The sequence below is a fragment of the Podarcis filfolensis genome (genome assembly GCF_964270895.1).
Source record: "Podarcis filfolensis genome assembly, chromosome: Z".
In the NCBI taxonomy this organism is placed as follows: Eukaryota; Metazoa; Chordata; class Lepidosauria; order Squamata; family Lacertidae; genus Podarcis; species Podarcis filfolensis.
The window spans coordinates 7010927-7026312 of NC_139617.1; the positions used below are offsets into that span (position 1 = coordinate 7010927).

At 44.2% G+C, this 15386-nt stretch overlaps 1 long non-coding RNA gene across 1 annotated transcript; it reads left to right on the forward strand.

Annotated features, from left to right (window-relative positions):
- The first annotated feature begins 6382 nt into the window (after positions 1-6382).
- LOC310754119 lies at positions 6383-7872 on the forward strand. Its single transcript, XR_014543624.1, has 3 exons — positions 6383-6493; positions 7193-7641; positions 7694-7872. It is a non-coding gene; the product is annotated as an uncharacterized lncRNA (long non-coding RNA).
- Positions 7873-15386: the final 7514 nt, after the last annotated feature.

Sequence of the window (15386 nt, forward strand, 5' to 3'; positions counted from 1 at the left end):
AAAGAAGCCGAAGAAGAAGAAGAGCCAAGAGCATTAAAAACAGGATTACTAGACTTAGTATCACTACCTTTGGGATTGGATAAACCAGAGAAAGAGACACCACCGACAGAAGAAGAAAGAAGAAGAACAATTACTTGGAGCAGTTGGAGGAAAAGCAAAATAACCATACCATGTCTCTGCAACTACTAAGTTGGAATATTCACGGTTTTAATTCCCCGGAGAAAAGGAAAAAGGTTTTTCACTTATTGAAAAAGGAACAATTGGACTTGATTTGCCTACAGGAAACTCATGTGATAAGGCTCCATAGGAAAGTACTGATTAATAAAAGATTGGGCCAAGAGTTTATTTCGTCAGACAAAGTTAAAAAGAGAGGAGTTGTAATCTATGCAAAAGAGAGCCTATCACCAAAATTTATTTTTAAAGATGACCAAGGAAGATTTGTGGCAATTGAAATACAAATTCAAGGAGAGAAATTCTTGATAGTAGGAGTTTATGCACCAAATGAGGGGAAATCTGAATTTTTTAAGAAGTTGCATGAGACATTGTTGGACTACATGGAGTATAACATCATCATGATGGGAGATGTGAATGGAGTGGTGTCCACAAATATGGATAAGTCACAAAGACAGGTAATTACCAAAGATGGCAGACTACCAAAAACTTTTTTTTGACATGACTGTCAACATGGACTTAATTGATACTTGGAGAACTAAGAACCCCTTGGGTAGAGAGGGAACTTTCTTCTCTGAAGCCAAAATGACATGGACAAGAATTGACCAAATTTGGATAACTAGAGGATTGGCTCCTAAAATTCGAAAAGCGGAAATTTGCCCTAAAACTTGCTCCGACCATAATGCAGTGAGAATGGAGATGAAATTAACACCAATTGGTTCCTTTAGATGGAGGATGAATGACACTCTGTTTAGAGATGCAGAAGTTACTAAGAAGGCCCAAAAAACCTTGAAAGACTACTTTGAGATAAACTTGAATACTACGGTTGAAAAAAGAGTAATCTGGGACGCAAGTAAAGCGGTTATGAGAGGGTTTCTGATTCAACAGAATGCAATAAAGAAGAGAACTCAAAATGAGAAAAAAGATAAAATTTTGGAGAAAATAAAAGAAGGAGAGAAGAAATTAAGAGCGAAACCAAAGTCGCAAGAGATTCTGAGAGAAATAAAGTTATATCAAGTACAATATATGAAAATGATAAATCAGGAAATGGAATGGAAAATCAAGCAGATGAGACAAAAGACATTTGAATCGGCTAATAAATGTGGGAAACTGCTAGCTTGGCAGATGAAAAAAAGACAAAAACTTAATACTATTACAAACTTGGAAGTGGAAGGAAAGAATATACAGAATCCAGTGGAGATTAGAAAGTGCTTCCAGAGATATTTCAAACAACTATATACACAAGGGCCACAGAAAGAGACCGACATAGATCAGTTTTTAAGAACAAATTGATTACAAAAAATCTCTCAAGAAAATAAGTTAATGCTTAATTATAAAATAACAGAACAGGAGGTGGAAGGTGCCATCCAGAATATGCAGTTGGGCAAATCTCCAGGGCCGGACGGTTTAACCTCAAAATATTATAAATCTCTGAAAGATTGGCTAATTCAACCACTAAAGGAGGTTTGTAATGAAATTTTGGAGGGGAAAAAAGCGCCAGAGTCGTGGAAGGAAGCTTATATTACACTTATACCGAAAACTGAGTCTGAAAAAACACAACTTAAGAACTACCGCCCCATATCCCTACTCAATGTGGATTATAAAATTTTTGCAGATATTTTGGCTAAAAGATTGAAAAAAGTACTAGTTGAGGAGATACACAAAGACCAAGCTGGCTTTCTCCCGGGTAGACACTTGTCTGATAACACGAGAAACATAATAAACATTTTAGAGAAACTGCAAGTGAACATTAATACTAAAGCAGTTTTGATATTTGTTGATGTGGAGAAAGCTTTTGATAATATTTCTTGGAGTTTTATGAAGAAAAATCTTCAGGGGATGGGGGTTGGTCAAGGTTTCGAAAACGGTATAGGTGCAATTTATTCAAACAAAAGGCGAAATTGATAGTTAACAACGTGGTGACAGAAGAATTTAAGATGGAGAAAGGGACACGACAAGGCTGCCCAATTTCCCCATTGCTTTTCATTTCTGTCCTGGAGGTTTTGCTAAACATGATTAGAAGGGACCATCTGATTAAAGGTATTCAGGTCGGAGCTAAACAGTACAAACTTAAAGCGTTTGCAGATGACTTAGTATTGACATTACAGGAGCCAGAATCTAGTACTAAAAGAGTATTAGAATTGATTCAGGAATTTGGTCAAGTGGCAGGATTTAAGTTGAACAAGTTAAAGACTAAGGTTCTTGAGAAAAATTTAACACCGATTGAGAAAGAGAGGTTTCAGAAGGAGACGGGTTTAACACTGGTTAAGAAAGTAAAATACCTGGGGGTTAACATGACCGCTAAAAACTTAAATTTATTTAAAGATAACTACGAGAAATGTTGGTCAGAAGTGAAAAAGGATCTTGAAATATGGTCAAATTTGAAGCTTTCCTTGTTTGGTCGAATTGCCGTTATAAAGATGAATGTATTGCCAAGAATGTTATTTTTATTTCAATCATTGCAAATTTTGGACAAAATGGACTGTTTCAAGAAGTGGCAGAGAGATATTTCTAGATTTGTCTGGCAGGGCAAGAAGCCCAGAATAAAATTTAAAATATTAACTGATGCAAAGGATAGAGGTGGATTTGCCCTGCCAGACCTTAAACTTTATTATGAATCAGCAGCATTTTGCTGGTTGAAAGAATGGCTGCTTCTTGAGAACACAGACATTTTGGATTTAGAAGGTTTTAATAATGTTTTTGGGTGGCATGCATATCTGTGGTATGACAAGGTTAAAGCACACAAAGCATTTAAAAACCATATTGTCAGAAGAGCATTGTTTAATGTCTGGACAAGATATAAAGATTTACTTGAAAATAAAACCCCAAGGTGGCTATCACCGATGGAAGCGAAGGCTCAGAAAAAGCTCAATATGGAGGCCAAATGGCCAAAATATTGGGAGATTTTGGAACAGGAGGGTGACAAACTGAAATTGCAGAGTTTTGAGAAACTAAAAGATAAAGTGCGAGATTGGCTTCATTATTATCAAATAAGGGAGGTTTACAATTTGGACAAAAAAACTGGTTTCCAGGTGGAAAAATCAAAATTGGAAACAGAATTGTTAGATCCCAAAACTAAGATATTATCAAGAATGTATAACTTGCTGTTGAGATGGAACACTCAGGATGAAACGGTTAAATCTGCTATGATAAAATGGGCACAAGATGTTGGACATAACATAATTGTCAGGGAACTGTCATCTGAGACGAAGGAGGTGAAAGGGCTCATGGAGGGTGAGAGAGACCACTCAGCGGAGGAGGGGACCAGCAGGGGGAGAAGTGGAGTTACAAGGGAAAGTGAGTCGGAGGGAGAGCTCAGAGATACTTCAAGCGGGAACAGTGGAGAGGTTTCAGGACCTCCCGTAGGCACACCCACTCCTCGGCGGAAACTGTCACGCCGAGAGTCCAGAAGACGCGTTTCCGTCAAGGAGCTTTTATGCTGGAAGAAATTCCGTAAACGCCCACTGTCCGATTCAACGAGCGATTGATGGAGCCATGCTTAAGGAGCTCCATCACAGACAGAGGTTTGGGGACTTAGCCAAGCTCTGAGGGATCAGGATTTTACGCACAAGCAGCTCACCATCCCATCACAATAATGTTTGCTGACTGGGAACAGTTGTGGACCACAGGTATGAAATTCACGGCATGTAATGCCTTAGGAGAGAATATTATGAAAATGATATACAGGTGGTACATGACACCAGTCAAGCTTGCAAAAATATATCATTTGCCCGATAATAAGTGTTGGAAATGCAAAGAAAATGAAGGTACATTCTTTCACCTTTGGTGGACGTGCCCAAGGATTAAGGCTTTCTGGGAGATGATCTATAATGAAATGAAAAAGGTATTTAAATATACCTTCCTGAAGAAACCAGAGGCCTTTCTCCTGGGCATGGTCGGCCAATTGGTGCCAAAGAAGGACAGAACTTTCTTTATGTATGCAACAACAGCAGCAAGAATTCTCATCGCAAAGTATTGGAAGACACAAGATCCACCCACCTTGGAAGAATGGCAGATGAAAGTGATAGACCATATGGAACTGGCGGAAATGACTGGCAGAATCCGAGACCTGGGAGAAGATTTGGTGGAAGAAGATTGGAAGAAGTTTAAAGACTATTTGCAGAAACATTGTAAAATTAATGAATGCTAAAATGATGCTGGATTGAAATGAAGTGGCTTTAGCAATAAGGTTAAAAAGAATATGTAAAAATGGACTGATAATTAGATGAAAATATAAAGTTATAATATGTTAAGATATAGAATTAAAATAAAAACAAAGAGGGAAAGGATTTGCTGAATTAACTATGTGAATTGGAATACAAAAAAGGGAGGTGTGAGGAGGTCAGGAAACAAGTAATTGAAATATAAGATACGAAAAGATTGATCTGTTTTTAATTGTTTTTTATTTTTTCATGTATTTTGTATTTTTCTTTGCATTTTTGTATTTTTTTCTTTTTCTTTTTCTTTTCTTATTCTGTAACTCTCTTTTTTCTGTAAAATTTCAATAAATATCTTTTTTAAAAAAAATCCAGCCCCTGTGGCAATTTATTTTCTGGGGGGAAATCCTAAAAAACCTCAACAACTTCTTCAATCCTAAAAAAAAAGGTTAACAACTTTGGTTGGCACTTTTGTCAACCCACACAGTCCTTCACTTCATCAAATCTGGCCCTCTTTGAAAAATGTTTGGATACTACAAAGGGAGACTTCCAAGAGAATACTTTTAATGTAGCACTCCAAGAAATGCTGCAAGTTTCAGAAAGTCACCTAATCACTGGTGGAGGAAGAGGGGTGCGGAGGAGTGCACCACCCCGGCAGCGCGATCCCGATGGGGTGTCATTGTGGCTGCCCCCCCCATGCTGGGTGCAACGCCCCCTGGGCACGCGCCAGCCACCCACCCACCTGCTCTCCGCCACCCAGTTCTGGAACATGAAGCTCCGTCACTGCACATAATGCACTCCAAAATCAGAAATTTTAAAACCATTCCAGCACTGTGGCATTTCACTTTTTCTCTGCATCTCTTATGTGAACTATATACTGGCTGTTTCTTTGAGTATCTTTTTTCCAATTTATTTTTATTTTGTAACCATTTCTCCCTTTCCGGGGAAGAAACAAAAACATTCTAGGTTCTCAGTGTCCCTGAATTAAGAGTCTGACTCCTCAGCCATGCCTTCCAAGGGGTCACTGGCTGGTGTGCCTTTCCACTGTCGTGAGATCAGAAGAGGACCGTTTCACTGGCAGAAGCTTAAGCAGTGAAAAGCTTGATTTTCATACACGAGGATTCGGTTTTAGTCATTTATTCTTATTTTGTTTTAGTCATTTATTCTTATTTTTACTTGGCACCACAGGCAGCTCTCCCCCAAAATGGCAAAGGCTACAATCCCACCTACATGGGAGGAAGCCCCAGTGAATTCAGTAGGACTTACTTCCAAGTAGACATGGGTGCAACAGTGCTGCAAGGCTCTTTCTTGGAGGTCTTCCTTTGTAGCATAAGAAAGCTGCCTGGATCAGGCCAGCGGCCCAAGTTCAGCATCTCGTTCTCACAGATGCCTGTGCAAAAACTGCAAGCAGAATCTGACCACAACATCCCTCGTGATTCTCAGGAACTGATATACAGAAATATGCCACCTTTGAACCTGGAGGTAGTATGTAGCTATCACTCGACACATCACTGAGGTCACATGGCATCCACCTGGCTTCTTCCCCCAAGGAGTCCGGGAGCTATGGTTTGGGTCATTGGGTTTGGTGCTTTTGTAACTACAATTGTAATGGCTTTTAGTCAAATGCAATTAATGATTGATCGATGAAAAGTGCTTTTTTCCTGAGATACTAACTTTCTGCATGTCATTCCTTGAACAGCTTCCTGTGCAAAGACAAGGCTTGCTTTCATTGCTCTGTTCATTTGTGCATTTGACTAGTGTTGTGTGGAGCAAAATGCAACCTCAGGGCTGAAAAATGTTCCCCTTCTGACCCCTCGGGTTTCTGGTTTGGCCTTAACAGATAAGGCACAACTTGGGGTTGTGGTGTGTGTGTTTTGGCTGCTGAGCTGTGCTCACCATTGTGAGGGCAGAGGGGGTGGGGGTGGGGGTGATGCCTCCCCAGCTGCTGCCATTGTTGGTGGGTTGACTGGGATGTCACAAAAACATTTGGCACCTGAGCGGGTATAAATGTGGGCCAAGGTACAAGCCTTGGCAGTTACCCTCCCCAGAGAGAAATGGGCAGCTCGCTGGCACTCAGCCCTGGTGGCTTCCTGCCGTGTGATGACAAGCTGGCAAGCGGAAGGAGGCAATGGCCCGGTGCTGGGATGCTGTGGAGCAAGGAGAAGGCAAGTACAAAGTTTACTTGCTGGTAGGATCGCTACTTGAAGGCGACTGATATTCAGCTCTGAAGCTGGTTGATGTCTGGCAATGGACCTGGCGAGGCTGCAGCTGGTGGATGGTTGTCGGAAGAGTTTGCATTCAGGCTAGTGGATGCCACAAGGCTACGCTGGCTGAGATGGATGCAAACTGGTTTGGAAGCCTTGTTTGTGAACAGGCAGCCAAACAGAGGAGGAGTCTGGGGGGATGCTGCGGATGGGGGCCACCCCACTCACCTGTTTGCCTTTGCCTTACAGCAGGGGTGTCAAACTCAAATTCATCAGGGGCCGCATCAGCAGTTTGGTCACCCTCAAAGGGCCAGTTGTATGTAGGACTTGCAGTACAGGAGACAAGGGTTCAGGCAGCCGTTGGATCTGTCACATCACAGGATGGCATGCGCTCAATATAAAAACAAGTGGAGGTTTCCTGAATGCATGTAAAGTGGAGGTTTCCTGTGTAGAACGGCCGGCGCTGCTAGAGGGCAGACGTTCCCTGGCTTGTAGGCTGCCGCGCATGCGCTGAAGAGGCGGCTTTCTTGTGTAAAAAAAAAAAAAGCGAGAATAAAAGGTGAAGGCTGGCGGCCGGCGGTGGCTACACGGGCCACATGACGAGGTCTGGCAGGCCGGATTCGGCCTGCGGGCCTTGCGTTTGACACCCGTGCCTTACAGGGATGTCTGGAGCCGGTGAGGTTTTTCCCAAGTCCAGCCTTCAAAGTCATGAAGAGAACCACAGGACGTCCCTATTTAAATTGGAGAAATGAACCTGAAAAACTGACAGTGAGCAATGGACAAGGCCGTGGCCAGACCTGAGCGAAGGAGCTTTGAAGGGAGACTGCAGGCGGACATCTGCTGCATTGCAAGTGATGAGGCAGTGGGGAGAAAGAAGAAAATGAGGGAGGAAACATTAGGCCACATTAGGCGCACCATTGGAAGTGCTATGAAGATGCTTTGAACAGGAATGGCTTCCCCTCAGGGATTCTGGGAACTATAGGTGGTTAAGGGGACGGAGAGTTGCTAAGGGGGTTAGCGTTAGGGTAGGGGTAGGGTTAGGGGGTAGGGGTAGGGGTAGGGTTCCCTCCTTGTGAGGGAACTCTGGGAATTTTAGCTCTAGTTAAGGGGTAGGGGTAGGGTTCCCTTCTTGCCAGGGAACTCTGGGAATTGTAGCTCTAGTTAAGGGTTAGGGTTAGAGTTAGCGTTAGCGTTAGCGTCAGGAGCAGGGTTAGGGTTAGCAGTAGAGTTCCCTTCTTGACAGGGAACTCTGGGAGGGGAGCAGGGGGTCCTCCTAACAGCTCTCTGCACCCTTTTCAAACTATAGCTCCCAGATTCTTTGGGGAAGAAGCCATGAGTGTTTAAAGTCAGGGGGTCTTTGTTTTTGAGGGTGCCATGGGTGTCACAAGGGGGAGGTCCTCAGTCATCATTTCTTTATTAATAAATGCCCCCCTTGAGGCCTAGTTTCTGCAGCCCTGTCTATGTATGGTCTCCTGTGATGTCACAAATGGACATAGCAGCTGAGGGGAAAGAGGCAGTTACTTATTCTAGAATTTCAAACATAGGAGGGGGACATTTTTCAGCCCAGGGGCTGCATTTCCCTCCACACAACACTAGTCAAATGTACAAATGATCATTTTGCGGGGGTTTCTCTCCCTCCCCCACCTGCCCAGCAGTTTCCCTGCCTGCTGTCTCCCCCTCCATCATCCCACTGGCATTGCATCCTCCCCCAGCCCCCCCCCCAGCTTGCTGTGCCCCAAGGCATGTACTCACCTGAACCCTTGCAGGGAGGGGGGCAGGGCACAATGGGAAGGGGTGGGTGACCGGGGTGCTTAAACCACACCTCTTTCCCAGTGGAAGCGGATTGGGCGGGGGTCATCCGAGAGAGAACAACAGGACAGAACAAAGAACACAGAAGTTTGTACATATTTTATGGGCTAATAGCCGTAAATAAATAAATAAATAAAATAAAGAACACAGAAGATGGAAGTGGCGCACAGTTCCTTCTGTTTCCACGCTTCCAAAGAATGGAATGTCAACACACACAGCTTGTGATCCAGTAGTCACACACACTCTGCAGCACGGGAGAGAATGCAGCTCCTGACATCCAGCAGCCCCTTCTCTGCTTCTCTTGAACTCTTTGACTTTAACTCTTCAGTGCTGTCCAAACTTTTTTCAAAGAGGGCCAGATTTGATGAAGTGAAGGGCCGTGAGGGCCGACCAAAGGGCCAACCAAAGTTGTTAACCTTTTCCCTTTTTTTAGGATTGAAGTTGTTGAGGTTTTTTTTTTAGGATTTTACCCCAGGAAATAAACTGCCACAGGGGCTGGATTAAACCAACCGGACTAGGCCCCCGAAACAGACTTTGGACATGCCTGATTTAAGCGCCTTGTGCAGACAGTTTTAAGATTTCCTGGATGATTTAAGCGTATGAGTTGTGCGGATGGCTTCTGGAAGACCTAAACCTCTTCATCTTGTGCAGCTTGTAGAGGGAGAACATTTGCTCTTCAGAAATCTGGGCACTCTTTTTTCAGCTTGTCATAGTCCACGTTCACCACATAGTACTGGAAGATGGAAGCACAGCTCTTAGGATGGCAAGTGTTATCTCCCATTTGGACTACTGCCATGCAATCTACGTGGGGCTACCTTTGAAGGTAACTCAGAAATTACCGTATTTTTCCCTCTATAACACGCAGATTTTTTCTCCTAAAAAGGAAGGGGAAATGTCTGTGCGTGTTATTGAGCGAATGTGTGGTCCCTGGAGCCAAATGGCAAAAAAAACCAGGCAAAAATCAAATCGCGCGTCTCGGAGAAGGGAAACCTGAAAAGAGGAAGTGGCTGCTTTCCTGCATTCTGCCTCAGGGTCTTACTGCCCACCCTCCTCTGTTTCCTTGCTGTGTTTGCTCAAACGGAACAAAGAGCAGGGAAAGCCCCTCCCCTCCAGGCAAGCAGAGTGTCGTCTCTGTGCTCCGGTGCTGCTGAAAACATGCAGGAGGGAGAGAGAGAGAGAGAGAGAGAGAGAGAGAGAGAGAGCTGGCTGGCTTGGGTGGGTAGGTGAGGGAAAACTTTTGCCTTCCTTTCCTCCCTCCCGTTACACCCCTCTCCTGCATTCTTAGCCAGCTGCTTCTCTGCACACCCCTCTAGTGCTCCTTGTCCATTCTGTATTTTTCCTTCCTTCCCCACTTAAAATGTGGTTAAAAAGCATGGATCCACATGGATCCTCAGGATCTTTGCATTGGGTCACCCCAAATTCACCATCAGATCACATAGCATGTCCATGGCTACAGCCTGCCCCCCAAAAATCACACACGCACTGTTGCCTGGGGCTGCAATGGTGCAAAAATGTGGTTAAAAAGCATGGATCCACATGGATCCTCAGGATCTTTGCATTGGGTCACCCCAAATTCACCATCAGATCACATAGCATGTCCATGGCTACAGCCTGCCCCCCCCCAAATCACGCACCCACTGTTGCCTGGGGCTGCAATGGTGCAAAAACGTGGTTACAAAACATGGATCCTCAGGATCTTTGCATTGGGTCACCCCAAATTCACCATCAGAGCACATAGCATGTCCATGGCTACAGCCTGCCCCCCCAAAAATCACACACCCACTGTTGCCTGGGGCTGCAATGGTGCAAAAACGTGGTTACAAAGCATGGATCCACAGGGATTCTCAGGATTTTTGCATTGGGTCACCCCAAATTCACCATCAGATCACATGTCTGTGGCCACAGCATGAAGCACAAAAATGATACATCCACTGTTTCATTCAGAATGTTTTTTCCCTTGTTTTCCTCCTCTAAAAACGATGTGTGTGTTATGGTCAGGTGCGTGTTATCGAGCGAAAAATACGGTACAACTAATCCAGAATGCAGCAGCTAGACTGCTGACTGGGAGTGCCTCCCAAACCATATAGCACCAGTCCTAAAGGCTCCTAGTATGTTTCCGAGCACAATTCAAAGTGTTGGTGCTGACCTTTAAAGCCCTAAATGGCCTAAGCCCAGTATACCTGATGGAGCATCTCCACTCCCATCGTTCAGCCCGGACAACTCCGGGGGCCTTCTGGTGGTTCCCTCACTTTAAGAAGTGCGGTTAAAGAAAACCAGGCAGAGGACCTCCTCACTGGCGGCGCCTGCCCTGTGATACGCCCTCCCGTCAGATGTCAAGAAGATAAAGAACTACAGAACTTTTAGAAGATACCTGAAGGCAGCCTGTATCAGGAAGTTTTTTTATGTTTGACATTTTTTATATATATCTTGCTGGAAGCCGCCCATAGTAGCTGGGGATAAGTAATAAAATATTATTTTTATTTATTTAACTAAGAGAAAAGTTATGAACTAAGCACACAAACAAGATGTACTGTGTGCACCATTTCATGTTTTACTGGAAAACCTTAGATCACTGTTAAATGGTAGGCAGGGCCTTGGGGGAAATTCCCCCTTGAATCTGACTTATGACTTCAGCACGGCCACTACAGAATGACAGTGTCATCATAATTTCACTATGGCAACCAGCTGCTTCATTTCCACTTATTTGAAAGGCAGGTCACTGAGTATTTTATTTATTTATTTATTTATTTATTTATTTATTTATTTATATAATATTTATTAAGTTTTCCATTTTATTAATCCAAAAAGAACCACATTAAAACATTCCAAATTACAATACAACTAAAAAGCCAAATATAAATGCCAAATTATATATCTTTGGGTGGCTACCCAAGCTCTGAATTTCACGGAGTGCTAATAATCTAATATCACATTGCATTTCTTAATTAGCCAATAAACCATTCCGATGTTAATCCTTCGCTTAATTTTCATTTATGTTTACAACCACTAGTCTGTTCAAACTTTCGTCTTCATAGTTCTGTGTGAAATATTTTCCCCTGTTGTCCACATTCCAGCAATTCCATTTTTGATTTCTGCCAACAAGAGCCAAAATACGCCACAGTCCCAGACAAAAAGACACCATTAGCTCCAGGCAGCCATCCAGAATTCACTTCCGTAGTCTCGCACCATCTCTCAACATGCTGGTACCTCTGCAAAAACAAAGTAGCTCCAGTCCAGAATTTTTTCCTTCCTTCCACTGAGGAGATAGCAGCAGTGTTATTTCAAATCCACTTGCATATTTCAAACTGTTACCTTTCAGGGGAGGTTTACCAGGTAACACTGCAAATACATATATATCAAAAGAGAATAAAAAAGGCTCACCTCCCCCTGGGGTTGTACAATTAATCCATCAATTAATTCAACGAGTGGGTCAGTCCTTTGTACTGTTGTTTCTGCTCCTCAGTGATCTCTAGTTTCATTTTCTATAAACAGATATATTTTAACTGCATCATTAAAAAAAGGTAAAGGACCCCTGACAGTTAAGTCCAGTTGCAGATGACTCTGGGGTAGAGGCGCTCATCTCACTTTACAGGCCAAGGGAGCCAGCGTTTGTCCGCGGACAGTTTTTCCGGAACATGTGGACAGCATGACTAAGCTGCTTCTGGCACAACGGAACACCGAAACCAGAGCAGCGCACGGAAACGCCGCTTACCTTCCCGACGGAGTGGTACCTATTTATCTACTTGTACTTTTTGGAGTGCTTTCGAACTGCTAGGTTGGTAGGAGCTGGGACTGAGCAATGGGAGCTCACCCTGTCACGGGGATTCGAACCGCCGACCTTCTGATTGGCAAGCCCAAGACGCTCAGTGGTCTAGACCACAGTGCCACCCGCATCATAGTCCACCATTAATCCTGGGCAGATATCCAAAACTCTGTCTTGGCCTCCTTCCAGCTATTAATGAGATGATGCCTTTACACTGAAACGATAGTTCCATCAGGAATTCCTTTCATCTTTCCCTTAATGATCATTGCCAGAATCATAGTCAAAATTTCACACAGTCTGTTTCGTAATTAAGATAGCGTCCACTTACATATTTCAAGCCATTGTGTTTTGGTCCCGACCAAAAGTCTTTCTCCAGATCAAATCCTTTTCAGTGGCTGATTAAATTAGCAAGTTATTTTATCTCTGCTGGTTCAGAGCATGCCTGTTAGTTAAGTCTGAATTTTTATCTTAAAAAACAGTTGTCCTTTGTTCATGGCGCCAGCTTTGGAAAGTTGCCACAACCGTGTGGCTTACACCCAGTGTCCCCTCCCCCCTCTTCCTTCTGGAAGGGCAGCAGGTATCAGACGATCTGCGGGTGGAGTGCTCCCTCAACCCTGGGAGGGTTGGGAGGATAATTACTCCCATATTATCCTCAATTACCAGCACGGAAGGGCTCCGGTGTAATCGGCACAGCCGATCGTCATGGCAGACAAACAGGAAGTGTGAGGTCATTGAGTATTTAAACATTAAAGCCCAAACGAAGCTTTAGTTTTCCTTTAGGTCTCAGTTGTTTGAGAGCTAGAGATGACAAAATGGTGAAAGAACATTTTGTGAAAGCCTAGAATAATAGTAATAATAATTTATTATTTATATTCCACCCATCTGAAGTGCTCCGTTTTAGTTTTTTAATTCAGTGGACTCAAGCAAGGCTTAATTCTTCTTTGGATTGCATTGAAAGCTTTTGAACTCCCAGAACAAGCCCTTAAACCTTTTAACAGCTCAAGCTGTACCCAAACGGTGACATTATGCAAGACCAGACACCTCATTTTCATTGTTTATCCTTACTCAACTGCACCTGGCTCCCCCCTGAAAATCAGCTGCAGGGGCTGAGAGCAAGACACAAGGAAGTATTTTCAGAGCTGAACTGCAAGAAACTTACTAAGTGCCTAGGAGCCCTAAACAGGCAGTTAATATTACGATTCGTCTGCCTTACATACAGTGAAATTATACCCCTTTGCTTCAATGGAAGGAAAGGATATCTAATCATTCAACTTTAATGGGCTTAAAAGACATTTTGAAGGAAGAATCACAAGTCAATGGCAGAAACTCAGGGATCTATCATGCTTATTCAGTCAGAGTTTAGAAGATTGAACTGGAGAGGAGAGTGAAGAATCACAGAAGGGACCCGAGGGTCATCTAGTCCAACCCCAAAATGCTGTGATCACATACTCCAGGCCTCCCACCAGATGGCTATTATTATTATTATTATTATTATTATTATTATTATTATTATTTGCCCTTCATCCGTAGATGTCAGGGATGGGACTGATGAAGATGGACTCCCAACAATCTCTGCTGGACACCAGGCTCCCCATCCCTGGCCTATAGGATAACCAGCATCGAGAAGGCTCTGGTTGCTCTAACAGATTATCTCCGTAGACAACTGGATCGAGGCGGGTCAGGACTGCTGATTCTTTTAGATTTGTCAGCAGCCTTTGACATGGTGTCGATCATGATCTTCTGGACCACCGCCTCACAGACATGGGGATACAGGGCATAGCCCATAAATGGCTGTGCTCTTTTATCTCTGGTCAGGGACACAGGGTGGCACTAGGGAGGGAGATGTCATCGCGCCACTTCTTGGTGTGTGGAGTGCCGCAGGGCGCAATCCTCCCCCCGATGCTTTTTAACATCTTTATGCGCCCCCTTGCCCAGATTGTCCGGAGCTTTGGGCTGGGCTGTCACCAATATGCTGATGACACTCAGCTCTATCTGCTGATGGATGGCCACACTGACTCGGCCCCGGACACACTGACCAGATGCTTGGAAGCTGTGGCTGGATGGTTTCGTGGGAGCCGATTGAAACTAAATCCTTTGAAGACAGAGGTCCTCTGGCTGGGTCGGGATGATATGGGGATGAGGGACCAACTCCCTTCTCTTGCGGGGGCCCAATTAGTGCCATTGCCTGTAATCCTTGATGCCTCCCTTTCCATGGAGGCGCAGGTTACAGCAACAGCCAAGGCAACATTTTTCCACCTTCACTGCATCAAGCAGTTGGTCCCTTACCTTTCCCGCCCCAACCTGGCCACAGTGATCCATGCGACGGTCACCTCCAGGCTTGACTACTGTAATTCGCTCTACGCGGGGCTGCCCTTGAAGCTGTCCCAGAAACTCCAGCGGGTGCAGAATGCTGCAGCGAGGCTCCTCATGGGGTCTCTGCCATGGGAGCATATTCACCCAGTGCTTTTCCAGCTGCACTGGCTCCCGGTGGAGTACAGGGTCAGATTAAAAGTGATGGTTTTGACCTTAAAACCCTTCACGGTCTAGGACCCTCGTACCTATGGGACCGCCTCTCCCGGTATGCCCCACAGAGAGTCTCAAGGTCCATAAATAGCAACACCCTAGAGGTCCCGGGCCCTAAGGAAGTTAGATTAGCCTCAAGCAGAGCCAGGGCTGGCTCCAGCCTGGTGGAACGCTCTACCTCATGATACCAGGGCCCTGCAGGATCTGATTTCTTTCTGCAGGGCCTGTAAGACAGAGTTGTTCCGCCTGGCCTTTGGCTTGGAGTCAGTTTGATTCCCTCCCCCTCTTTCTTTTTTCCTTCTTCCTCCTGTGATGAGGCTGCATTTTAATGTTTTAATGTTTTACTGTTGTGTTTTAATCTTGTTTTTAAGTTGTATTCATTCAACTTGTTTTTATTATCGGTTGTTAGCCATCCTGAGCCTGGCCTTGGCTGGGGAGGGCAGGGTATAAATAAAAAAAAATATTATTATTTTATTATTTCAGAACAGCACTGCCTAAGGCAATGGTCAGCTCACCATGTACCTGGAAACTGAGTGGGTGACCATGGGCCAGTCACTATCTCTCAGTCAAATCACCCTCACAGGGTTATTGTGAGTAACAGAGAGGAAGGGAACATGACTGATACTTTGAGCTCCATGCAGGAAGAGCATGGTTAAAAAATGAAACTGGTAATTTCTTTGTCAGGAAGTCAAACCATACAGTCAGTTTTGTGAGTATGATCTGCCTCCCTTGAATTTGATTGGTGAAGGGACATGATCT